Source organism: Neofelis nebulosa, chromosome 12 (assembly GCF_028018385.1).
Source record: "Neofelis nebulosa isolate mNeoNeb1 chromosome 12, mNeoNeb1.pri, whole genome shotgun sequence".
NCBI classification, from domain to species: domain Eukaryota; kingdom Metazoa; phylum Chordata; class Mammalia; order Carnivora; family Felidae; genus Neofelis; species Neofelis nebulosa.
The window spans coordinates 25,351,145-25,378,733 of record NC_080793.1 but is presented as its reverse complement, the minus strand read 5'-3'; the positions used below and the strand labels follow the sequence as shown (position 1 = coordinate 25,378,733).

The 27,589-nt window shown below is 42.5% G+C and overlaps 1 long non-coding RNA gene across 1 annotated transcript in view; it reads right to left on the bottom strand.

Annotated features, from left to right (window-relative positions):
• Positions 1-3,907, bottom strand: part of LOC131491529 (uncharacterized) — a 568,938-nt gene extending 565,031 nt beyond the window's left edge. Inside the window, exon 1 of the long non-coding RNA XR_009251502.1 lies at positions 3,458-3,907. This is a non-coding gene — a long non-coding RNA (uncharacterized LOC131491529). The remainder of the gene's footprint in view (positions 1-3,457) is intronic.
• Between the last annotated feature and the right edge of the window lie 23,682 nt (positions 3,908-27,589).

The following is a 27,589-nucleotide window of genomic DNA, read 5'->3' as shown; positions in this document are numbered from 1 at the left end:
TGCTTGCAATTCTATGATTTTGTGTACCTGCTTTTGGTAACAAATGACAAAAAAAACAAAAACAAAAAACACAAAACACAGAGAAATAGCAGAAAAATCTCTTCAGAAGGAAGTAAAAGACATATTTAACAACCTAGTAAAACAACCATACATCATGCTGCCTGCCAGACCAGTAACAAACCATAAATTTAAATGGCAAAGCCACAAAAAAACAATGTGGAGTTTTTTAGAATAATGAAATTTCAATGTGCCATACATCTTCTGTACAATTATCTAAGCTGTTTCTTGTTTAGGATGATTTTTGGAATTACACTAGTCAAAAAAGGCAGCTGCTAACATGAATTGCTTCATTTAACATTGTTCCCAACCGTGTTACCTTGAGAGGGGCATCAACCTGGTAATCGCAGGAAGTGAGTGCTACTCTCAGTTCCGCACTTACTTCACCGAATGGCCTCAAGCACATCCCATCTCCTCTCTGGGGCTCAGATTTCTCAACTATAAAATGAATGATCCAGAGATACCATCATTGTTAATGATGAATCTCTCATTCTAGCTATTGAGTTTGGCTTGTGGGCTTCCTAACATACCTGCGTGTGAAATCCTGTAACGAGAAAGGCTGGGCTCCCCAAGTATGGGCACCAAAATGCCACCAAATGACAGATGACTTGGCTTCCTCCTTCCTCTTCTTTGGACCATTCCCGAAGCAGATGAAATGAAAAAAACAGCTGATTGAGGGTCCCAGCTTAGGACAGTTTCCTCTTGTCAAATACCTTCCTTCTTCATTGTTCTTTTTATACCACCTCCCACCCCAACACGAACCATTTCAGAATGTCAGTCCCCTCTATGCTGCCCTTATCAAAACCAGGATATAGAGAACTACACATTTACATATGACATTTGAAATACATTATTGACTGAAACTGAAATGCAGCTATTGCCTGGTACATGAGAAGACCTAGGAACCATTTCTAATCCTTGACAATCAATCATGGAGACATATTCTGAGTAGCCCCAAGCAGACAGAACTAGGACCAATTAGTTGCAGGAGAATAGTTTTAACATAACACATACCAGTCCATTTTATGCTATTCCTAAACGGTGCCAATGTAATAAAACTTTTTGTCTCTGACATATTTTCTAAAAATAAATGTGTAACTATCTAAAAGTGCCCTGGGTGTATGTATTTTCTTAATATGCTCTACGTGCTGTTATATGTTTTCAGCCAACACGAGCTATCAAGGCAGGCTGTATCAAAGGGAACTCTACTGTCAATCTTGAAATGAGTACACTCTGTAATGGGTATCATTTATCCATCGTGGCCTTTTTTAATGCTTCTATGTATGTGTGCCCACACATGTGCACACTGACAAAAATTTTGACCCACAGTGGAATTCAAAAGCTATTTAACAACAGATCTGGACTTTGCAGATTTACTTTTCCTGTTGGTTGTTACTACAACTAAATTGTAAATTTTACCACATCTTAAGATTTCTTTTAAAAAATGGATGACAAAACCAAAGATGAAGATAAGCAGATAATCAGGAGGGTTTACCAAATTATCTCTGTATTTAGTTTGCCTGTGCTACATGCTGATTGAGGAAATTCCTGCTCTCCTCTCCATGCCTTACTACTTGATTCAGCCAAGGTCACTCCTTTTGTCCCAGAGAAGTGATCTATGTGGGCCAACTCTTCCAAGCTGGAAGGTGTCCAGGGTGGACTCAGACACAGGAAATACAGAGTAGTTCACTGCTCTGACCACTTTCCGGCCAAATGTCCAGAATCTTACCTATACCATAGCCCTGCCAGATAGCCCAGCTATGGGAACTCCTTACATTTTCTAGCTCTCACTCAAGATCCTGCCCCCTGACTTCCTTGGCAAGGCATCTTCTGAATGTTCAGAGAAGTTCTCAAAGGCTATGTTCAGCTTGCCACCTGCTGGGAGCACATACCTATCAGTGGCTTAGTGCTTTTTCTTACATAGTTAAGTTTATAAGTAAGCTTTTTTTTTTTTGCATTGCTTTTTATTTTCACTTACATGGACATAATCATTGATAAAAGCAATAAATTTGTGGTTGGGAAAAAGATGGCAAGCTGTCAATCAGAGATTGGTGGAAGACCTTTGATACTGTGTGGCATTGTTAACATCACAAATGATCCTGCAGCCTGGGAGGACTAAGGAACCGCAGTCTGATGGAGGAAGCCATAACTGGAACCATGTGGTTGGTGACTTTAGAGAATATAAAGGGAACAGAAGAGCCAGGGCAACACATATGACAGGAACCATGCTACAGAGACCCTATATCATACAGATTAAGGGTCTCATTTCCAGAAACCATGCCCTAGTGAGATTTGCTGTAGGTTGGTCAGGGGCAGGGGGCTGTTTCCCAATACTGGAAGTTTTCAAACATCAGTCAGGTGGGGAAAGATGTATGTATAAGGATGCTCCTTAACACCATTTATTATAGGAAAGATAGAAACAAACTAAAATCCAACAATAGGGAATCAGTTACAAAAACTATGGTAAACTCACACAATGGAACACTATAAAAATCAGACGTAGCTATGTATTTATTTATATGGAATAAATGTTCAGGGTTCCTGCATGGCTCAGTCGGTTAAGCATCTGACTCTTGATTTTGGCTCAGGTCATGATCTCACAGTCAGGACCTCATGGTCGTGAGATCAAGCCCTGCGTGGGGCTCCACGCTGGGTGTGAAGCCTGCTTGGGATTCTCTCCCTCTGCCCCTCCCCCACTCACATTCACTCATGTGTGCTCTCTCTCTCTCAAAAAAAAAATTTAATAAAAAATAAAAATATATGGGGGTGCCTGGGTGGCTCAGTCGGTTGAGCGGCCGACTTCGGCTCAGGTCACGATCTCGCGGTCTGTGAGTTCGAGCCCCGCATTGGGCTCTGTGCTGACAGCTCAGAGCCTGGAGCCTGTTTCAGATTCTGTGTCTCCCTCTCTCTGACCCTCCCCCGTTCATGCTCTGTCTCTGTCTCAAAAATAAATAAACGTTAAAAAAAATTTTTTTTAATAAAAATATATGGAAAAAAGTTCATAATATTTTGCTAAGTAAAAAAAAGTATAATACAATCTCATTCAGAGAAGAGACTGAACAGTTATGTACCTAATTCCTAACTATACTTATTCCTGACTGGCGAAATTATAGTTGTTTCCGTTTTGTTTATATGTGTATATTGTTTATATATGTATATGTGTATATATATTTTTTTAAAAGTCAACATATAGTTTATATAATATTTTGAGGCTAAAATAAATGAATACAGGTTGATTGGTCTTGGTGGCATTTAAATACTCCTCCAACAACGAGACTGTGAAACTGATTACCTGAAACTATAAATAACTAATGCCATGGCCTCCCCTCCCTGTAACCAACCAACCACACACATGCATACACACACACACACACACACACACACACACATGCACACATACCGCTAATCAGGAGGCTCTTCATCTCCTAGATATATGTCACCAGCAACAGCCAGGAAGCCCATTCCTGGGACATTATCAGTCCCGAAGCAATGGCAAGGATTTTGATGGCCACAGCATCACTGCAGCAGCACATTCAAAAGGACAACATGGCTGAAATAACACGAGCACTCTGCAAATAATAAACAGGATGGGCGCAGCTTGGAACAGGTGAACGCCATAGCTTGTTTTCTTTTTGTTGTAGTTCCCCTTTTCACAAAACAAGAACTTGCCTTTGGACGTCCCAGGCTGAGCAATACTGTTATTTTGACAGTTGTTTGGTGGCATTGCAGAGGATGACAGGGCACTTGTTAGCTCTCCATCTAAACACACCGCCCACTCCAAGCAGCATACACACTATTATTTCGAGTTGATGGATGCGATTTATAAATACATATGCAGAGGGCAAGTTGAAAATTAGCAAGGAGAAACAGAATTATAATGAAGATACAAATAAATGTGATCCATTTTGTCTACAAAATAGGCCAAAAATTGGATTTTAAAACGAACTGGTGAAAAGAGAATACATTTTAAAATACATTTTAATTAGAGATTAGTACTTCACATCTCAGGTCAAAGTTTAGGCCAATACTAAACACTAATCCTCATGCCTCTCAGGAGTGTTTCAGATTTCATTCTAAGTAGTTAATGGACCTGAGAGTCCTTTATGCCTCTTGTAAGGAGTTGTTATTGTCATATGAGTAACAGTAAGAAAACAATGTGTAATTATTCTCTAATTTCTTAAGAACACTTACTTACTCTAAAGGCCTGCTCTTGCCTGCTGTGTTAAGATACACAAAACCATGTTAGGAACATGATTGTTTTCCTTTGGTGAAAAACTGAACTCAACATCTAGAACCCTACAAAAACACGTTATTAAAATAGGAGGGAAAACATCTTCATTCAACTAGCTAGATCAGTCTTTTCTTCATATATTAAACATATTGTATCAGAAAGTAAGTTATAATTCAAAATGGTATCTGCATGAAGCCACTGCTGAGACAAATTTTAAGTCCTAAAATTTTTTTTATACAAGTAATATTTTTGGAGTCTACATATGAGCGCTTCCATATGTTTTCCACTGTTGACCTATGAAAGGAATATCAGAACCATGTTTTATTGAAGAGGATTCTGAAGCTAAGGGTGATGAGGTGATCTGCCCAATGCTCCATAGGCAGACACTTTCAGGGCCGGGATTCCAACCCTTGTTTTTTATTCCAAGATTCATGCCCTTTCTGCTTTAAATGAGGTACCTCCCTTTTTCTGCCCCACTGGGTAGTGCTGTGACATACAGTATAGGTTTACTACTTGAAAATCCCTAGTTTCTACAGAGGAGTAGCTTATGGAAAATGGTTTGTACTAGACAGGTCACCCTATGCCCCACATATGACCTTCTAGTTGCCTAACTCATGATTGTGGTGAAGTCACAGTTATCCTAATCGCCCATCATCTCATGACCAAGCCATACAGGAAAGGTGTTTCCTCACAAATACTGATTATTTGGAACATTGTTTATGATGGAAATAATGTGAGGGGCTGGCCCAAGATAAAACAGCAGTCATATAATTTAAAGTCACGTTCTATTAACAGGAAGATGTGCAGGTTACTGATGCACAGGGGTTGATTTCAACTGTCATTCTTACCCAAGTTCCATTTGAGTTGAAAAAAATGGAAATAATGAACTGAGGCCCACACTTACTTTGTTAAAATGAAGAGAAAATTTCCCTTCCCACCAAGAAAAACCAGTTGAAAGAAAACATTTGAGAAGTATTTGGGATAATGGAGAAAGCCCAAATTCTATAATCCCAATACCGGGTGATTTAATACTTACTGAGTTATAAGATCTTGAGCCAGTTATTCAACTTTTTTGATCTGTAATTTCTTCATGTATTAATGAGTTTCTATAAATCTCACAGGTAGGTCCTGACAGAGCCAGGACTCAAAATCAGATTCCATCGGACAGAAGACTGTTACACATCACTTGCGTGTGCATTTCAGAAGATGAGTGAGCCTACACAAGTGGAGGGTGAGCTGGTACAGAACAGGAAGCCTGAACCTTTCCCTGAAGAATACCAGAAACCAGGTATTGGTGGAGGGTACATGAGAGAAGTTGTTTTAGGAAAAGAAAATGTTCATAGAAAGGTAGGTGTCCACATGAGGAATTCCAAGTCAAACTTAGTATAAGACTCAAAGTCCAGACGTTTTTGATGAGGCCATTTGAGGTTCCCAGGGCATAGGTCTCTAAAGAAAATTGGTACACCAATTTGTGGAGAACCAAAATCCTAAAAGCTCCCCAAGCAAATTTCAATCAAATGACTTCTATATCTGACCTTCATTAAGCATTTATGCTAGGCAGACATAGGGGCCTTGTGCATAGGGGAATTTAGAATCCGGGGGAGAAACAGACACACAGACATGTACACAAAAAAGGTCCAGCTGTAAACTAAGTAGAGTGGAAAGATAAGAAGTATAAATGAGACCTAAGGAGAAAACTTGCCCAACGTGGGGCTTGAACCCACAACTCTGGGATCATGACCTGAGCCGAAATCAAGAGTCAGACACTTAACCGACTAAGACACCCAGGTGCCCCAAGTTATGTTTTATCTCATGGGGTAATGTCTTCCTTGATCCACTTTGTTGTTTCCACATCATTTCTCCTCCCTACTCCTGAATTCCCACTCCAAAACAAACAAAATCCCAGCTTCATCGAAGGGTGTGCCATTAGAACTCCCTCACTGTCGGTGTCCTCATTCACAAGAGTTTAGAACATGGTGACTCTTTTTTTCCCACCACTTCCCTTAGCATCTGTCCTGGTGACTTCATCATCCATGTAGATCACTCATCCATTGCCTGACTTCTCACTGTCATCCTTAATTATACCTTATCAACCAATACATACCAGGCTGAAATTTCTCTTCTGAGCACTCTACTCTTAGATGCCCACCTTCTATCCTACCAGTTCACATCCTCTACCACATCCACATCGATAATTCTTTGGCCTAATTTAGAACTTTAATCCACTGGGTCCACAAATTTGTCACCATCCTTCACCTCCATCATATTCTCACTTTTTTCACCCCCAGGTGAATTTCTATGATGTATTTCATAATTGCCCCCTTGTCCCTTATACTCCCTTGCCTCTCTCCATCAAACTCCCCTGGAAAAACTCCAACCCTGGTCTGCAGTGTTGGGTAAAGCCATCAGCACAAACTCTCTACATTTGTGAGAATGTATGGTTGTGGGAATTGGACCCCCGAAGAGATTGTCTCTGGTGTGGAAATTCCCTCCAGCTAATAAATTGGTTAGCTCTTGAAAACATGTTGTTACATGCAGGTAAAAGAAATTAAAGCATTATTGATAGAGACAGATTAGGTGAAGGAGACTGAAGGGAAGTAAAAAGGAGCATAATTTGAATTTACAACTGAAAAATAAGTCTCTAGTTTCAAAATGAATAAAGTAATCAGAACAGCTAAAGCATTGCCAGGCAGAGGTCAGACCTATGAAATAATAAAAAGCTTTCTCATTTGCATTTAGCAAATTGTCAGATGACTTGTAAATGGTAGGTGCTAAATTTCTTAACAGAATTGGTCTCTTAGTCAAACATCAGTCACGGTCACCTGGTTAACCCCTCAAGATTTAGTTAATATGCTTCTTGTAGAAAACAGAAAAACTTCAAAAGGTAAAAATTTATGGGACTCCTATGATCATAAAGTTAATAAATGTTCATCATAGAAAATTTGAAAAAGAAGACAAGAAACTCCTGGAACAAAGTGAGCACCCAGTAATTATATTCCTATATCATTAAACATTGTAGATACCATAAGGACTTCATCCTATTGATATTACTAACATTGAATCATTCCCCTATTTTTTAATATTTATGTTGCCTTAAAAAAACAATTTTAACAAACACTGCCAAGAATAATTTTGTAAAAAAAAAATGAGTATACAGAGTTTGTTTTTCCTTTTTTTTTTTTTTAGAGAGAGAGAGAGAGAGAGAGAGAGAGAGATGGTGCATTAGCAGGGGGTGGGCAGAGAGAGAGACAGAGGGGAGAGGGAGAGAGACAGAGACACAGAGAGACAGAGAAAATCTGAAGCAGGCTCCACACTCAGTGCAGAGCCCAGACTCAGGGCTCGATCCCACAACACTGAGATCATGACCTGAGCCAAAATCCAAGAGTCGGACACTCAATGGACTGAGCCACCCAGGCGCCCATACACAGTTCTGATTACTGGTTTTTGTTAGATCAGATTGAAAAAAAAAAAAAACTGGAGGGGCGCCTGGGTGGCGCAGTCGGTTAAGCGTCCGACTTCAGCCAGGTCACGATCTCGCGGTCCGTGAGTTCGATCCCCGCGTCAGGCTCTGGGCCGATGGCTCGGAGCCTGGAGCCTGTTTCCGATTCTGTGTCTCCCTCTCTCTCTGCCCCTCCCCCGTTCATGCTCTGTCTCTCTCTGTCCCAAAATAAATAAATAATTAAAAAAAGAAAAAAGAAAAAAAAAACTGGAAAAAAGGGACTCAAAGGATTTGATTAGTTTTTAAGGCCTTTTATCCTGCAAAGCCAACTTGTTTCCCAGAAAGTTTGTACTTGTTAGTTAGTGGTTTTTATTCCCCGTAGTGAGAGTTCCCTGGAGGGTAGACAAGCACACAAGCAGTTTAAAAAAATGAGGAGGTTTAATTCAGACACAGCCAACATTGGGCCCCTGGGATAATCGTGCAGCTCACTTCCCCTCAATGGAGTAATTTTATATAAGGATCATACGGTTCTAAAAGATGCACAATGGTGCCTGAGAGATGCCAGCATGAGAAGCCTTCTACAACAAAGCAGCAAAGGTACTGGCTTGAGGCAGACCTGAGATCCCCGTCCATACCATGATCTCCCCCCACGAGTAATTCTGAGACTCAAAGCCACATCCAAAGTCCTTGGGAGCATGTTAAAGTTCACCCCCTCCCCCAACACACACACACACAACCTGAGGAGATGTATCCCCTGAGGAATCTTAGTAAATCTCAGACTGGGGCCAGGAATTCATATTTTGAACACTGTCTCTGTTCACTGTGCAATTCTGGCAGAGATGAGCCTCTTACAAGAGCTAGCTTCTAAAAAGCTATCAAGCTTTGAATCTTCACAAATTTCTCGTAACAAAGTTATCACTGCTTTTTTTCAAACTTCATTTTTAAGAAAGGGGTATTTAATTTTTCAAGTTTTTGAGAGTGATTTTGCCCTCATACTCCATTACCAGTTTCTTTCAAAAGATTCTCAAATGTGTTTAAACACTGATTTTCATAAGCCTGTGGTTTTGTAATCAAAAAGCCAAATGCTGGAGAAGAACTAACTGCAAGGGAGCTGACCACCAGTGAGCACCGTTACAACCAGATGCTTTCCAAACGCTGCTCCCAGTAAGGTAAACGTTATCCGCTTCCTTTTACCAAATGAGGAGCCGAATTTTCAGAGGATGTAAGCAACCAGCCCAGAATCACAGAGGACGACACAGCAGGAACATTTGCACGGCAAAATTCACTTCCGTTGAAAACCATTCCTTCAGGCTGTTGGCCAACAGGAAAGCAAAGGTGCCTCTCGCATGATCTATCTTTGAACAAGACAAATCAGCAACGGTATGTGGACTCTGGTGTTCTAACCCCAAGATCAGACTCTTTGTCCTACTCCAGCAACCTGAGACAGAATGACAGGACCTCTAAACACTGTGGATATTCTAGTACCCTACAGCTCTATTCAGTCTGTGGTTCAAAAGGGAAGGCCTGCTTCTCTGAACACGTTTCGTATTCTGGGTGTGTCCACACAAGAGTGTCCAGCTCCACCATATCTGCAGTTCCCCACTTAAATCACACAGAGGCCTCTCTAAACTCCAAATGCCCACACAAGTTTTGGAGAGAGCCTGGAACATATGTCTATTGTTTTTGTAACAACTGCTCCAATTCTGGATATGATGCTAATGAGAAGCAATGAGAAAATTCATAAAACAATCCCTGCTCCCCATTCGCTGAGAGTTCATATTTTAAACCTTTGTAATTAATCATTCGACAGGTATATTACCAAAGAGACTTGCCAAAGTATAAACAATGACCTGTCAAAATCCAGAGCTATGACAGGAAAGAAAAATAACAATTTAGCTGGCCATCCAAAAGCAACAAAAAAGATACAACTAACTTTTGAGAAAATTGACAGGCTAAATTTTACTGAGATTTATTTAGATGGAATGGTCTTGAGATGTGGTTAGTTCTGATGATCCACTATTGCCAGGGGCAAGAAGCTTTGTATGAATTAGTCTGAAAAACAGTTGTTATACTTGGTAAGTTTTCATCAGGGTTTAAATGATCAATCTTAATATACTTAATATGCCTCACCTACTCTGGAATACGATTTGTAGAGAAATCAACCTGACTTGCCTCACAGGGTCCGGTTTCTCAAAATTAAACACCATACTGGAACCACAGTGCTACATTTGAATGAATGTGGTGGACAACCCATCATTCTCAGCTTTTTCCCAAGATAAACTCTCAACCATGCTTCGGTCATTCTTCTCTGGGCAATTAGCACTTGTTTGGAGTCAGACTCCATGAATGGCACTGAGAACCCAGAAATAACCAAGGCACAGTCCTTTCCTCCAAGAAGCACAAAGTCTGCTTGGGGTACAATCAAGAAAACCATCAACTCCAGGGTAGTCTGATGGTGTAAATTCAGAGAATCTGTGGACATCAGGCTCAGAACCATCTTCCGCCAAATTGGGGAAAGGTTTTTAAGAAAAGGTGAAGTTTGATCTAAGTCTTGAAGAACAAGCAGAAGCTTACCAGATAGAGAAGGAAGACTAGAATGACAGGTAAAGGGAACAGCATGTGGAAAAGCTCACAGGTAGCAGAAAACACTGTATGTTTGAATGAGGCATGGTGCAGAGTCCTCTAGTAAATGCACCATGGACAAATCACATGAGCAAGAAATAAAACTTTGTTGTGCACAGAGAATTTGGTAATTCTTACTACTGCAGTATAATCTAGACAATCTTGGTTGATATAATAGCCATGTGTCCTTGGGCATAGAAATGCAAGCCTCAATTTCCTCATCTGTTAAAAAAAAAAAAAGGCAGGAAAAATGATACCACTCTCCTCTCTGGAGTAATATAACAATTAAAATAAACTAGTATATGTAAACTCGCTTTGTAAACTAACAGTTGATTTTCTTTACTCAGTAAACTCAAGGTAATATTTCTTTTTTAAAATAGAGCAAATAGCAAAAGACGAAAGAATCACTACCCGATGCTACTTTTTTCTTTCACTTAAAAGAAAACCTTGTTTTCCATTTTGACTAGTCTTCTACACTGCCCACAAGGTCCTTAGACAAAACTCTGTATACCTTGAGTGACAATTCAAGGAAGAATCACCTTATCCTTTGCTGACACAACATGAACAGACCACCAGCAGCCTAAGCCTCCTTTGATGAGCCTTTCTGAAATGTGTACATTAGTATTATTAGAGACATACCACTGTCAGCTTTGGTTAGAACAAAATTTCCTCTGATACGTGATCCTCACTTCCACCAAATTGCCCATTCTACCAAACTTTGAATTCATTTATTTATTCAGTTAGCAAACGAGAAATTGATTGAGTGCCTTCTCTATGCACAGAACATTGCTACAGTCAGGTGCCTGTATTTTCTGAAACTCAAATTAGGACAGATGTCCAGACAACTAAAAATGTATAAGCAAAACCAGAATGCATGAAATAAAGCCCATTGAGGATAATCTGACATACATGATGGCTAGGAGACATTTCTTCATTGATTCATTCAACAAATATTTATTGATTCCCTACTATGTGCTAGGGCTTCAAATGATGAAAATAGACACCACTCCTGCCCTTGATTTACTTACCATCTGGATTGGAAAACAGACACAGACACAAGTAAATTGGCAACTGTGACAAGCGACATGGCAGCTATGATATCATGAAGTGTCAAGGTATTTAATTTAGTCAGGGAGGTCAAGGAAGTAATGCTCCAGCTGAAATTTGAAGGTAACCAAGTGGAAACAGGCAGGGACAGCATTCCTTGCAGAAGGAAAGCATATGCAAAGGCATTGTAGCAGGATAAGTAGAGGAAAGAAAGCTGAACAGAGAATGCTAGGAGGAAAATGATATGAAGGGAGATTAGACCCATAGAAGATCCAATAGGGAATGCTCAGCATTAATGTCCTTATACCAAAAGCAATCAGAAGCCACTGAAAGGGTGAATAGAGGTATCAGACATGACATCAGTCTGACCTTGAGTAGCATGATATCTGTCAGGAGAACTAGATATGTCCAGCATTAGTAATAAACTATGGGAGACACCAGAAAGTAAACTCTCCAAAGTCAGGGATCTTTGTCCACTTAGGTACCCCAAATATCTATAATAGTGCCTCATTCATGGGAAGAACTCAATTAATATTTGTTCAGTGAATAATGAGACAGGCCTTTGAGAGGCCATAAGAAGGAGCATCGCTTCCAGAGATCAGATATGATGTCAGGAGGTAGCATGTGAGTTGCATCTTTGAAGAGCAGATAGGAGCAGACTAGTGGAGATGAAGAGTTCAAGTATTCCAGAGAAATATTCCAGGGAAAGAGACCTGTTTGAGCAAAGGCAGGGAGGCCACTGGAACCCAGATGGGATGAGCAGTTCGCTTTGGCTGGAACACCGGGTGCATAAAGGGACATCATCCAAGGAAAATCACAAAGGTAGGCTGAGGTTAAATACTAGGGGGCCATATTAATTGCCAAAGTTAGTTCCCAAGCTTATCCATATGGCTTCTCTTGGCACTTGGAATTCCTACTCATGGGAACACTGTGCTGTAGCAGGAGAAGACAGGCTCCAGGAAATCCAATTCTTGAGAAACAAGAACCCTACACCAATGTGATGATAGCTTTTGTTTGTTTGTTTTTATTCGAGAATTCCAGCACATGAGCCAGCCCTCTTCAGCACACCCTCCAGGGAGCCATTGGGACTCTATCTGACACGTGGATCTCTCCACCCCAGCGTGCACTTGTCCTACCCTTTGGGAGGCAGAGAAGAGGATGTGAAACTGAACGAATGTGATCCGGAATTCTGGGCACCATCTAGGAGGAGCAATATGCAGCAGCTCAGTCATGCAGAACTTCTAAAAAAGTGCTTCTCCCATGGAGACTCCAGACTCTGTCTACTTGCCACTATTAATATATGTTGAACCGCACTTGGAGAAATCAGAACTGTTGGAATGAATTACTGATCACAGAGTTGTGAGTGTTAGCTGGAGGCCAGAATGAAACTCAAGATATGCTGTTTTTCTCTGAGTGTGGGTGTATCTCATGCCTTTCTTAATTTTTAGATATTGGGTTCACCAAAGGAGTAACAGTCTAGCAGTCAGGAGCCCTAGATGGTAATCCTGGGTTGCCACAAACTAGCTTAAGACTTAGTTACTTAACCTTTCTGGGTTTCCTCATCTGTTAAAAACAAATAAAGTGGGGGGAGTAGAGAACTAGGGTAGAAAGGAGAATAATAGGAGGCCCACAGTGTCTGGAATATGCCAGTTTTTCATTATAAAACTAGCATTTGGGTGAGGGATGGTCTGGGACAGCAGAAAGTGCATGGTGTGTGGACTTAAATCTGGCTTTGAGTCCCAGCCTTCTACTTACCAACTATCTGTCCTTCCAAGTTAGGCTTGACTGAGTGCTCACTTTGCACCTATTCCAAATGCTTCATGGGGAGAATTATCCCATTTTACAGGTGAATAAACTGAGGCACAGAGATGACAACTTGTTCAAGGTAAGCAGAAGGGACTGCAGAGTCTTACCATTCCTTACCACTCTGCTCTTCTGCACCACAGGGAAGATGGTGAGTAACTCACTGAACCTCTGTTAAGACTTTATTTTCCCATAAGATATACAATTAACAATAATACCAATAATACCCACCTTATGAGATTATTGAAAAGATTAAGTGAGATATTAGACTCAGAAGTGTTTCTTTAACTCTATTATAAAGAAATGTTATAGGGGCACCTGGGTGGCTCAGTCAGTTGAGCGTCCGACTCTTGATTTCAACTCAAGTCATGATTCCAGGGTCATGAGCTCCAGCCCCGTGTTGGGCTCTTTGCTGAGCATGGAGCCTCCCTGAGATTCTCTCTCCCCCTTCCTCTGCCTCTCTCCCACCTCATGTACTCTCTCTCTAAAATAAATTTAAAGAACAAATACATATTTAAAGAAAAGAAATAGTACATCAAGAAGAGCTGGAAAACACTTTAGTCAGATCATAAACTGATGTCTAAAGGACCTTCCAGCTCCAATTCAACAACATTAATAATCACATTTATTAACCACTTAATGTGATCCAAAACTATAAATCTGGTATCTTAACTCCTACTTTTTAGAAGAGGAAATTGAGGCAGCTGGTAAACACTGGTACTAGCATCTCTCTGGAGCATCTGAACGCAAGTCTACTTGGGTTCTACAGGCCATATCCAGGATTCAATGCTGAGCACCTCCCAGAAAAGCCAGGAATTTCAGCACAAAGATGCCTGAGTACACACAGGTAAACTGGGACAATATGTGCCTAAAGTGTTTCCAGAATTCTTTGATCTTCAAACCGCTCTAAAGTGAGAAATGAGAAGGGCAAGGAGTGTCCCCAGGTCACTCAGTTGTGGAAGACAGATGTCCTCAGGAGCATTCAGAAGATGTTTTTACCTGCCTTCTATAGTCACAGAAGGATAGATAGGTCTCCATGCCAAGGACCTGATGCCCATTCTCATTCACACAGTCACCAGCCTGGAAAATCAAACTGAACACCCAGAGGACCAGAATATGACTGGCCAAGGTTGATCTGCTGCCTAGACCATGATAAGCAACAGCTCTCAGGTCTCCACACGTTTAAGACAGCCCAGGCAGATGACCTGGTACTAAGTGGGTGCTAAGGACCAGGCACCAAGAAGCTGCTCAGGTGTGTGTCCCTGGGGAGAACTGTAGGCCCGGCACAGAAGCCTGAGTCAGTTCTCACCATAACCCTGTCAAGAGGCCACCTTGGTGCAGTATACAGATGACCAAGTCTTCGGAGCCAGGTGGACTGAACTGTTCCAAATCCCTCCATGCCACCCACCAGCTTATGTCCTTGGGCAAGTGATTTATCAATAAGAACTTTAGTTTCCTCATCTGTAAAATTCCTCATACCTCCTTCATAGGGTTTATACGAGGACTGCCTACAGTAATATATGTAAAGTGCCTGGCACACAGCAAATGTCCGATAAATATCTTCACATTCCCTTCCCTGCTGAGGAAGAAAGGCTCTCCTCTAACACCTGGTCCAGACCAGAAGATGAGAGGTGACCAGGGAACATGTCAAATCACTATATTGTACATCTGAAACTAATGTAACATTGTGTGTCGACAATACTTCAATTTTTTAAAAAAAATATCAAAGCAGGATATTGATTTTAAAAAAAAATGGAGTGACCAGAGAGACCTAAGAGAGAATGCCAGCTTCCTCAGGGTCAATATCAGTTGCTTAATACTTGTTCATTCCTCATTCATTTGTTTAGCTAAGATCTACTGAGCACCTACTGTGTGCTGAGCACTGTATTTTATGCTTGGGAGGAATTAGATATGGAACCTTGACAACAACACCCCACCACACTACGTATACCATCCCACTCCTTGCCAGACCACCCAAGGCAGAGAAAAGTCTCAGAAAGAATCCTCTCCCTCTATAGAGGCAGGAAGCCAAAGAACAGAGCTATTAGTCCAGTGAATGCTTGGTACAGCTGCAGCCAGGAAGGGTAGGAGTGTTCAGGTGCTCAGGAATCCTCTATCTGGAGAGAGAGATGGAACAAATGCCACTCCATTCACCCCTCCCTGCAGTCCCAAGCCTGCATGCACTTAGGAGGTGCTTGTTAGGAAGACAGACCAGATACTAGGGCAAGGTAAATTGGAGAACATTGTGGATGAGGCATTTGGGGCCTATAGCAAAGAAATCTGTAACTCATGATCCTAGCCTGGGGAGAAAGTCCCACTAGGAACCCAGAGCATGCTCAAAAATTCCCTTGGAGACTGATCACTGACTTTTCTACTACATAAATCATAAAAGGTCTCAAAGGAGTTGGGAATTGTGAGGTGTCAGACTGGTGGGAGGGGGTAAAAATTGTTTTGTTTTCTTTTAATGTTTGTTTGTTTATTTGAGAGAAAGAGTGCGTGCAAGCAGGAGAGGGGCAGAGAGACAGGGAGACACAGAATCCGAAGCAGGCTCCAGGCTCTTAGTCATCAGCACAGAGCTCAACCCGGGGCTCAAACTCACAATCCATGAGATCATGACCTGAGCCAAAGGTGGACACTTAACCGAGTCACCCAAGCATTCCAAAAATTTCTTTCTGATATTTTCCACATGTACCCCAAATCCAGTTCCATCTCTAATCAATACTGTGATCCACATTCTGAGCTATGTTAGGCCAAGGCACGGTCTCACTGTAAAGTTACACTATGAAGTTCAATAACACCTCTTTCATACCGGGCTGCTCATGTGTGTTGCCTTCTGGAAGCAATATGGACAAAGAGGAACATGAACAGAGCACCAGACATAGGATGTTAAGTCTCCAGCAAAGATGACCTGGGCCAATGGGCATGATCCTTGTTTTCAAATATTAGCATAGCTATGGAAGGGAGGAGGAAATAGAATGGTTGCATTCAGGACACCAATGGGTAGATGTCTTGGAAGTTCAGTGCCATGTTCTCAGTGCTTAGCACATTGCCTGGCCCAGAGTAGGTAGTCAGTACAAGTCTGTTGGATTTCATTGAATTGAATGGAGAGCTTTCAGAGAATCAGGCTGCTGATTGGCTAGGATGGGTAAGCCTGGAAGGATCAAGCAGAGCACTAGAGGTATGTAAGCCAGATGCCACGTGGCAGGCTAGGGGAGGCCAGACTGGACAGCCATCAAGGCTTCTCTCGGCCTTGAGATTTCTCACCCTTGGCTCCAAGAGATAAAGGATTCCCATTCCCTCTGGATGCTTTGGGCCTCGCTACTTTTATTCTGCTCCTTCCACTGCAAGCCAGTCCAAGAACACACATGGTTTAGGATCAAAGCTGCTGGGAGGGTTCCCACTGCACTCTGTGCTTGGCTGCTGACGGATGCCTTGAACTGCCAGGGAGGTCTGGGGAGTGACTGCCGACTCCGTGGTGGGGCTCAGGCCCTCCATCCACAAGAGGCTGCCTGAGGGGAGAGGGGCCTCATTGTTCCCCAGCTTGGCTGTCAGCTTGGGCCCAAGAGGACTTCTTTCTCCTCTCCTTCAACAGAAATCAGGCTTGAAAGCAGAAATGACCTCAACCTGCATATTCCTTTGAGCTCTCACTTAGGAGCTGACAGTCCAGAGCCCTGAGGAGGAACAGGGGACCCTACAGCTTCTATGGGATTTAGAAAGTGCTTACCCCTGGTTTCACCCAGAAAACAGCATATAAAAAATAGCATCAGAGGCCATCTCTAAAGCTTCTTGACCCCTTGAGATAAAGGTGGAGGCTAGTCCTTGAGGGGAGTGAAAATGGGAAATGGCTTATTAACTGCTGCTTCCATATCTGTCACCCCAAAGCCAGTGCAGAAATTGGCAAGGAACTCTGAAAGGGGCTTCACCTCATGTCTTGAATCCCAGGTAAAAATTTCATGCTGGGTGGTCAGGACGGTTTCAGCATGTGATCAGGACATTCAGAGGCAATAATGTTCAGTAACAAGCATGAGCATGAAATAAGGAATCTGACAAATGCTGAAAGAAAAAAAAATCCCGGAATTATAATGTGTTATAACTATTTTGCTCTGCCATGTTTACTCAAGTATTTGATCTTTCCTTCCTCCCAATCTTCTGAATTTTGAGAAGGAAATACTTTTAAATGTTATTTTCATACCATATCCTCCCGCTGAGATTCCAAGGCTGTCAGCAGCATTACCTAATGCAGGAAGACTTGGGAAGAACATTTGAAGACATAAGAACAGTGAGGCATCAAGCATCACTGAGGGAATGGAAGAGAGCCTGACCACATCACCACCATTACTATAATAATCACTTCCTCTTTAGTTTAAAGGATAGCAATAACTTTCCTTTTGGTGCATTTCTGTAAAGCAGCTTATTTGCCTGTTAAAGAATAATAACCATCAAGAAAGGGAAAATTAGGAATTAGTCACATTTATTGTTAAATGAATAAATGTGCAGTAACTACCCTGGGCTTGGGTGCGGCAGCAAAATGGAGCCAACTGAACCGGCCTTAGGAAAGGGAGAAGGCAAGTTTCAGCGGTCCACGCACCTGTAATGCTGAGCAGCAGAGCAGGTGGCCAGGCTCCATAGGCCTCAGGTACCTTGTCTAAAAACAGAATGATGGTCTCTTCTTGGCCTGAGGATTATTGTGAGGACCACGTGGGAACCTGGTAAGTGAAATGCCTTTGTAGTATACCTTCTCCAATGTAGGGCCTGACAGACACGAACAACAAGGTAAAGTAATAAGTGGTGATGATGATGCCAAACCTAGGAAGCTGAGCCTCAATTCTGCTGAACTGTTTTAGGTAAATGCCATCCTTCATTCATCTGGCACTTCTTTGGGGTGGTAAATGGAAACTGAGGCCCTAGTGTAAAGGGACCTGAAGAATGGAGCAAGAGGTGACAACAGCATGTGCTACAATATGGGTTAAACCTAGGGGAGGACACCTGACCCAGTTGGGGTGATCCAGGACAAGTTCCCTCCAAAAAAGATCTGATGACTGGAATCTGATACACCCCACAGAAGCAGAGTGAATCACCTTTCATTTGCTCCACAGTGCCCAAGTTCACCTTTCCTTTTCACCCCAGGAGCCAGCAGCCTGTGAGAACTATTTGGCATAATCTTGTCTTCACAGGGACACTTGTCATCCCCACTTGCTTACTGTGTTGGTATTTTTTCTGCAAGGCAGTCAGGTTTTAGCTACAGGGATTGAAGGCAGTGGACGTGGTGGCTAACATCAGGCTTGAGCTCCCAGGGAGACACTAACTAGGAGATACTCGTGCCACGTCCCAGGGGAGGTACCTAGGAGTGTCTGAGTGAAAGAGTCAAGTCCAAAGAACGCCTCCGCTATTGTTGGAGAGCTTCTCCTCCCAGCTGCTCCCTGTGTCAGCTGGGCAAAGAGGATTAGGGTGTGCCTTAAGGTCGGCCTGGGGAATGCCCCATTTCCCCAAACACAGCACGCAATTATAACAGAGGGAGGTCACAGGGCATGATCTTGTGAGCAAATAACGCTGTCAATGGAGAATGGGAAGCTAATGATTTATGTCATTTCCCTCTAACCCTGTACTTTCACAGAGCCCCATTACTCAGACCCAAGACAAAGGTCTAAGAAAGCTGGGGCCCCACTCACACACAAGCCATGACATGATGAGCTGTTTTGGGTCTTGTGCATTCTGTGTAGAGGGCCCTACCTCCGCTTCTGGGCTTCATGGAAGCTCCTACTCAGACCACAAGGCCCCCCTCAAACAGCACTTCCTGTCATGCAGTCCACATAAACCAAGCTACCTAAGCTACAACACCAAGCCCTGAAATGCCAGAGATTAGCTGCCAAGTGGCTGGGCATATGTGATGCCACAAGAAGAGGAGGTTCTTATAGGTAGGCAATAAACAGTGCCTGCCACCAAAATCCTGCATCTTATACACTCTACCCACAACCCTCCCTTTTGGGTGATCATAAGATATTTTAACATATTGAAGGTTTGAGAATTTCATATATTATGCCCAACCTAAACTTTCCTACACTCATGTAGCCACAGGATAGATGTTTCTCTCACCTTCTAATAACACCTATCAAAAATCTATAGAATATACAGTGAGAAACACTAGCATGGTACATTTGAGCCTCATAGTATCCCTGTGAGATAAGCATTATGATTCTCATTTTATAGATGATGAAATCAAAGCATCAATGGATCGAGTGAGTTGCAAAAGTTCACCTCACCAGGAAATAGTGGAAGGTTGGATTAGAGCCCTAGGCTTCCAACTCCAAAGCTAAATCTTCTTCCATTAAAACCAGAGAGACAAAGAAACCAAGAGGAAAAAAGAAGGGTGGATTATGTTAGAATTATAAACAGAAAGAACTACAAAAAGGAGAGAAAGTGAAGGAAAAGGTCCTTCTCTATTAAGGATATGTCTAAGTCAACAGATGAAAAGCAAAGAGCTGGCATCAGTAGCCCCAGCCCCATTACAATCTAACAGACAACTGATTAAAGTGAGCTATTCAGGGCATTAAGACTTTCCATGCTTGCTTGCTTTCCTTCATTCATCCTACCACCAACAAATTTTGCAACAAATTATGACTGAACGTTCACTTGGGTTCAGCCCTTGCTGGCTCCCACGGAGAGGACGGAGCCTTTGGCCTCTGGCAGCTTCTTCTCTCCCCCAGCATCCTGACTTCCAGCCACATGAATCTGCTAACTATTTCCCTGATCATTTGAGTCTCTCAGGGTGCCATCCTTTGTGCATGCCATTCCCTCCCCTGAGAAACCTCTTCCCCATGTTCTTACCCTGGAAAATTCTTGCTCAATTTTGCAAGTCCAGCCATATGGCTCATCTCAGGTATAGGATGGCCCAGGACCCCCAGGGACAGTATGGCTACAAAGCCCCTCTGAGTCCCTCCTTGTAGTGCCCTGGCCTCTGCTTTGGCTCTGTGCTCTGCAGTCTATGTAGAGGAGCTCATTATTCAGAGCCCTATCCTTGGGGGGCGGGGGTGGGGGAAGAATCAGGAAAAGTCCCTACAGCATGAAGAGACTGCCATCTTCCCAAGTCAATTTAACTTACCTTCCAACTCAAAGCTGGGGGAACAGAACACAACCATGCAATGATGAGGAAAGATATACACCAATCCATGTAAGTAATCATTGTGGAAGAGAAGCTGGTTAAGAGAAGGAGGGGGTCTGTATTCTTTTGTAATTCAAAGCATCCCATGCCGTATCATTCACCCTCAAGTCTGTGAAAGTATAATTGCTATAGTTCCATGTCAGTATTGTAAGTTAACATTCTGACACTCTGAATCTGAACCAGTACTCATATCTGAAGAACATGTATGAGTCTAGCAAAGACAACCCTAAAAGAAGAATTTGTCAGAGCTTGTGCATCACTGCCCAGGTAGCCAACACTGACCCTAGGTGACAATAGCCTTCTGGTCACTGGAGAGGAAGCTCTACTGTGGAGCAGGGGTTACCATGGCTCCAAATCATTCAACTCCACCTGCTTTGCTTCCATGTTCACCAATGTACTTTGAGGATTAATTTCTTCTCCTTGCTAGACTAGCAGAACAAGAGAGTGAGAAGAAGCATGGCCTATGATATCAAAATCTGCAGGATTCAAACCCAACATCACCATTTCCTTAAAGACCTTAGACAACTAACAGAAGCTCTTGGAGGCCCAGTTTCCTCATCTCTGAAATTGTAACACGGAGGTAAATACCAACATCCCGAGGTGGTTGTGAGATTTGAGATTAGATGGCATAATGCACAAGAAGTGCACAGTGCGTGACATGTACTAGCCTTCAAGGGACAGCAATTATTATCAGTGATGTATTTCTATTGTTACTTCCCTGATACAGCATCTGGAAGTTATTTTTTCTATCTTATAAATTCAGTTGTTGACATTTAGCTTCTATATGACTATGAGAGGTAAGAGATCACTCAGCATCAGAGTGAACTTGCTAAGGTCTAGGGACAGTGACTAGATAATGTTCTTGGACCCTGAGGCCTTGGGGCAGTCCCCAGTGACATTACTATCCTAGCAGTAACTTCCACCCCACCACACAGCCCCTCATTCCCAGTCGATTGGCCTTTGCAAGTTCTACATTGCTTTCTTGGCTCCCATGAACTGCAAATGTCCTTCTCTGTGAACGCTACCCCTATCAAAATATCAACTATTGGTGGCCAATGCATGTGCCCTTCCTTTTCTCTATAGCCCAGGATCTGGCCCAGAACAGATCTTATTGCATATGGAATGGACAAATGACATTAGCAGGGAGACAGGAGTGAATCAATGAAGATATGGTTGATTGATCCTACGAATGACCATGTTTGCTAAGACCAGAGTGGAAAACAATTACTTTAGAACATTTGTCATTCCCACAGTGTCCTATTCTGTCCTCTCCTTCCCACTCCTCTTTTTAACCTTTACTTCCCCCTCTACTTCCTATCCTCAAAGCCCCAAACTGGAAGATCAGCAAGGGAGACAAATATTATATGGGTTGTTGGCAGCACTCAACAGCCCAGAATTCTCAGAGCATCCCTCTGGAGAGTTCAGTGAGAACTGAGCCAAACCGAGACTGGCCATGAAGCGCCTTAGGTTACGAACAGAGAACAGAGGAACGTGGGATTAATTCATAAAAGGGATACAAGATCCAGTCAGAGAAAGGAATGGGCCAGCCAGGTAGTTCCCAGGACACCAACTGTATGGTGTTAGGATGCCAAGAAGATCTCCCAAATCTCAGGGACAGAACACCACAAAAGATTCCTTCTTGGTCATGGCACATGTCTAATGCAGGTTGGCAGAGACTCCATCTCCATCTAGTCGTTCAGGGACCCAGTCTAGCAGTAGAGCAGGCCATCATGTTATAACACTACTATGTGAACTCAGGGCTTCAGGGTTCAGCACTGCTAGGGGAGGGAGGGAGAATTCGCTTTTAAGCCCCTTGGCCAGAAATGACATGTATCACTTACACTCAGTGCCCATTGGCCAGAACTAGTCAGTAATCCTTCTAACTGCAAGAAAACTGGGGTGTGAGGCCCTCTGTGTTGCTCATGACGGACAGAAGATGAGAGTAAATACCACCAGAAGTCTCCACCACAAAATTTTAAACATCACGGGGTAAGTCAAAATATAGTGGCCTTTACCTCAGGTTTCCACTTACACAGACTGATACAAATGAACTTAGTTCTACCCTCATTGAAAAAGAACACCCTCAATTGGAAATTTATAACCACTGCTCACCAGGGTCACCCTATCTTTATTGGCTAGCTTTATTATGGAGGTTGTTCAGCATAACAACAGTCCGGCCATCAAGTTTGAGACCAGCCAGCTGACAGTTCCTGGAAGCCAGAAGAAAATCTGCAACCAAAAAATACCTGGGGTCATGCCATTTACTGGCAACAAGTGACTTTGTGTAATGTTTAAATTTTAATCCCTCTAATGGGCTTCCCAAGAAGAGGTCTGGTTCAGAAAATCATGCAAAAAAAGCTGAAGACAGAATGAAAAGGAGAAACAGAAAAGCAGGAAACTTTTGCCAAAAGCAAACCAGGAAAAGCAATTTTTAAACTCCTTTTTAATTGGGACTGTGCAACTATATTCTTGGAAGTTACCTTGATCCTTCTGAGTGTGAGTGACTTACACAGCCAATTATGAGTGATGGGAAAACTGTGAACTGGACGGCTAGGCCAAAGACATTAAAACATTACATTAGCGTCAATGCATGTAATGAATTCCTCGTTTTACATTTAAACATAAGGAAAAAGGAATTCAACTTAATAGAAAATCAGTTTCTCTCCTCTCCCCCTAAAACAAATAACGAGCAAATGTATTTTAAACACTGACACAAGCAAATGACAAATTAATTGCCTGACGCACCCACATCTCAACACAAGCTTGGGCACAATGACAGAATCAGAACCAATTCTGTCCTTCCACAGGTAAAAGGAGGCATTTTGATGTAAACAAAGACACTGAATTTGGATACAACATTGTGTAAGTAGTGACATGGCAAGCCAATTTGGATATAATCTCTTTAAACTAGTAAATGGCAATAATAATGCTTTTCTTGTAGGATTATTTGTTGGGTGAAATACATTATCTACTACATATGTAGCACCTAGCATGAGCCTGCTTGGTAGATAATAGGTCTGCAGTGCCTACTCTAAATTGGTTAACGAGTATTGTATCAGGTAGGAGATTTCAACTTGAGCCAAGCAATATCAACATCAAGTGGGTCAACTCACCAAAATGTGCCTCGGCTTTCCTTTCCCCAATAGGGATGATAACACCTGCTTCTGCTTTCACAACAGAGTTCTAGAGATAACCAAGATAAAGTAGATGAGAGACCTTTGAACTCTTAGACAAGAGACACTCGCGAAATCCAAACTATTATCACCTTCCTTTGCTGAGTAATACTAGGGTATTTTCCCTACCAGGAAACAGCTCTCCTGAGAATGCATATTGTCCATATCAAGCAAACGCTACAGTGATGATCTATTTGCCAATGTCAAATAGAATCTTGGCAATGCTTTCAGTTAACCGAGTTCATTATGCTTAAGGACACAGTGTCAGGTGAACAGGAAAATACCAAGAGGGCCTCCTCTTGCATTCTGTGTGTGGGAGTGACACAGAACAGGTTTGGATGCTGACTTGTCAGCAAGAAAAGAGAATACAACCAAGCCTTCTTTTTTAGCCTTCATGCTATTTTGACACGAGATTTCCCATTTTCTATTCCACCAGCCAATGGCAAAGCCCTTCTCTCCCAGGGAACATGGATCTAAGCATACTTTTCTTGGTGGCTTGTATTTGGCATTTGGCCAACAAGCATTCTGATAACTGCTCTTTTAGAACCAACAAATGGGATTTCAGTCAAATAAAAATCAGAATATTTACTTCCACAATGAGAGACAAGCATCCATGTAAACTTGGGTTTGAACTGATTGAGAGCCCACTTTGGCAAAGGGGGAAAATGTGTTTTCACAATTGCTCCGAATGGTAGCAAACCCTGACACAGGCCCACAGCCTAAAAGAGGCAGCTTGTAAAACCTGCTTAGAAACCTTGTCACTTAAACAAACTTTATTTCTCTGGGAAATACCATGAAAACACCATGCCAGATCCTTACTGGAATTTTGAACCATGAGCATACTACTGAGAAAAATATAAGTCTCTGTCTTCAAAGAAACTCAAGTCTTTTAGCACATACTGTCTCATTAATCCTCATGACATATCTGTAAGGAAGTCAAAAACAGTCATTATTTTTTTCCCATTCTGCAGATTTTATGGGATCCAACACTTGTAGAAGGACCCATTTGTGGCAGAGCTCAGCCTCCAGGACTGGCCAGCCTCCTGGGAAATTAGTGCTTCCGGTAGGCTCCTGTGTCATCATATGGTCACTCACTTGTTCACATGCTGGGCAAACATTCATTGAATGCTGACTCTATGCCAGGTGCTAAGCTATGTGCCAGGGGAGGGAGCCAATTAAGGAAAAGTCCTGCCCCAGAGAAACTTACAGTCTAGGAGAAGAGTCTGAGAAGTAAAGAGATAATTCCAAGATCCCAGAACTACAGGCAACATAAGTAAATGGTTAAGAACATGCCAGGCCTAAGGGAGATCTGGGCTCAAATTCCTGCTCAGCCTTACATTTGCATTTTTTCCATAGCACTTATCTCCTTCTAACATATTATATAATTTACCTTGCTTGTGTGCATACACACACACACACACACACACACACACACACACACAACACTAGAATATAAATTTTATGAGGACAGGGATTTTTTGGCTGCTTATTCAGAAATGTGTCTCAGGACCTAAAACAGTGTCTGCATACAATAGGTGTTAAAAAAATATCTTCTGAATGAATGAATTCACTCTATATGCCTGGGAAATGTTCTTATTACCCTCTCTAAGCCTCAGTTTCCTCATCTATAATGTAGGAGCTGTTAAGAGAATTGGACTAGATAACAGACACAAGTGCTCAGCATGGAACCTAGATCATAATAAACAAAGTAAACGGCTATAATTGCTAAATATTGCTGATTACAGTAGTCTCTGGTGCTAAGGAAGCATGAATTAGCATTATAATCCCTGCTGGGGACATCAGGGAGGCCTGTGGTACTAAGTCCTGAAGAATGAGGAGTAGAATGTTGCTAGAAGAGACAAGGAAAGGAAAAGGACTCAAATCAGCAAGAAAGATGGGACCAAGGCCGAGAAGCCTTCACTGGAAGCTTCTCTGGAGACCTGGTGTTATAAAACACTATCCTCCATTTTTGTTCCCCTGAAGACTCCTGTGCTTCAGACGTGCCTTCTCCTGGATCTTTTCCAGGGCCCAGCATAGAGCAAAAGTCCCCTAATTTCTCCTATCCAAGGGCCTCTCCTTCAGGACACCCGCCATGGGCTGGGTTCTGTGTGCTCAGTACAAATCTACCCAGATGAGGCTGGCCATGTAGTGACTGCAACAAGTAAAACAAGAGGCTTTCCGCTCGATGACACACCTCTGATTCAGTCTGCCCTGACAAAGCTGGAGATTAAGTTTCCTTGCCTAAAGCTGCAAGGAGAAACATGACACCCTTTACTGGCTACGAGTGGAACACGCTTTATTAACCCAGCCTTAATTATATTCCATTTTGAGATTCAATAGTTTCGATTGCAACACCACATGAAACCAGGGTGAGTTGCACCCCATGGGACTCCGGCCACAAACGAGATCGGAAAAGCGCCTCCGAGGCAGTGACCCGCTTCTGCCAGCCAGTCAACAGTGAGCAGCCTGGAGCGAGCCGTTGCCCAGCACTGGGGGAGCCCCAGAGGTGGCCAATCCAGGGCAGGGCTGGGACAGCAGTGAGCTGGGTCACGTGAATCCAGTCTCTATTTATGAAAGAAATGATGTCTCAGTGTGAAAAGTAAGAAGCAAATGTGGCAGGATTTACACACAGCCTAAACCTGCCAGGGAAACAATGAACACAACTATCTCCACATGGATGAAATTCTTTTTCATCTGATCCTGGCAATCTCTCTTGTATCCTCGCCCCCAGTTCTACATAGAGGCAGAAAATGGCCTTTTCAGTAGAAACACTAGAATCAACCTTATCTGAGGCAAGGGCACTAATCTTGCACTATTTTTTTTTTTTTTTGAGGTCAAATTTTCTCCAAATATTTTGCCTGAACTCCTGCAATTTTCAAATATGCTTACTGAGGCAGCTGATTTGTCTAAGGGCTAAATGTCTCCATTAGAATACTAACAGCCGAAAATTACTGAGCATTTTCCAGGTAGTATGCATCATGTTTAGGGTTTTACATGAACTGTCTTATTAAATCTTCACAACAGCTTTATGAGGTAGACATATGCATTTCCTTTTTCTAGTTCCACAATCAGAAAGGGACAGAAATGCAGCTCACACCTAAATCAAGCTAGCACCATTACTGCTACATTCTGCCTCAGGATCCTAGATTGTAGGATCTAAGAAGACAGGGAGCATGCCTGAGTCATCTGGGTCCCCCAGTGGCCAGCAGAAGCCCGGATGCATGGATGGCCTCAGTGATCTTTGGTTGGTTAGTTAGTTAGTTAATTAATCAATTAATTGGATAATTTTAAAGAATCTTAGACTGGGAACAAAGGGGCTAGTTGGAAGCCGGCTCTTATAGTAATAAGCACATGGACTTGAGCCAGGTACTTCCCCCTGGGCCTTGGCCTTCTCACTTGAACAATGAGAAGGTTGGACCAGATGATCTCTGATGATATCTGATTCAGGGTCTTGCCCCCAGTTCATCTAGCCAGCCAGCCTCCAAAGCCTGCATTGGAAGGCTTTCTACGTCCCCATTTCCCACCCCAAACTTGAATCTGTATTTACAGAAATGGGCCCTTAGCCTGACAGCACCTTGGCCTGAGCCCCGGTGAGTCATATGTCAAGCTAGGCGGGTAGGTAGGTGTACACATGAGTTACTGCTAAAAACACAAGCCTGGGGACTGTCTACCAAAGGGAAGAACAGTTAGCACAACCAGGAACCAGGGTTCTCTTTAAGCTCTCAAATGGGAAAGATAAGACTTTGTGAACTCAAGGGGAACCCACCCCTCAAACAGGGAAATGTGCAAATGTCAAAGGAACCTTCTTGGGCACAGCTTAGGTATTTAAAATTAAAGCATTATCATTTAGTCATGGTCACTAATGAATTCAGGTCATTTTGCTACATTCAGCAAATTGTTTTTTAGTGCCCGCCCTGTACCAAGGACATGATGAGGCAAAGAGACTATAAAGGAGAAAAAATAAATTATTCTTGCCTCAAGAGCTGACAATCTTGTGAGATTCATCTATCATCCAAGTTGGACTTGTAGGAGAGAACAAAGAAAGTGTTAATTCTGAC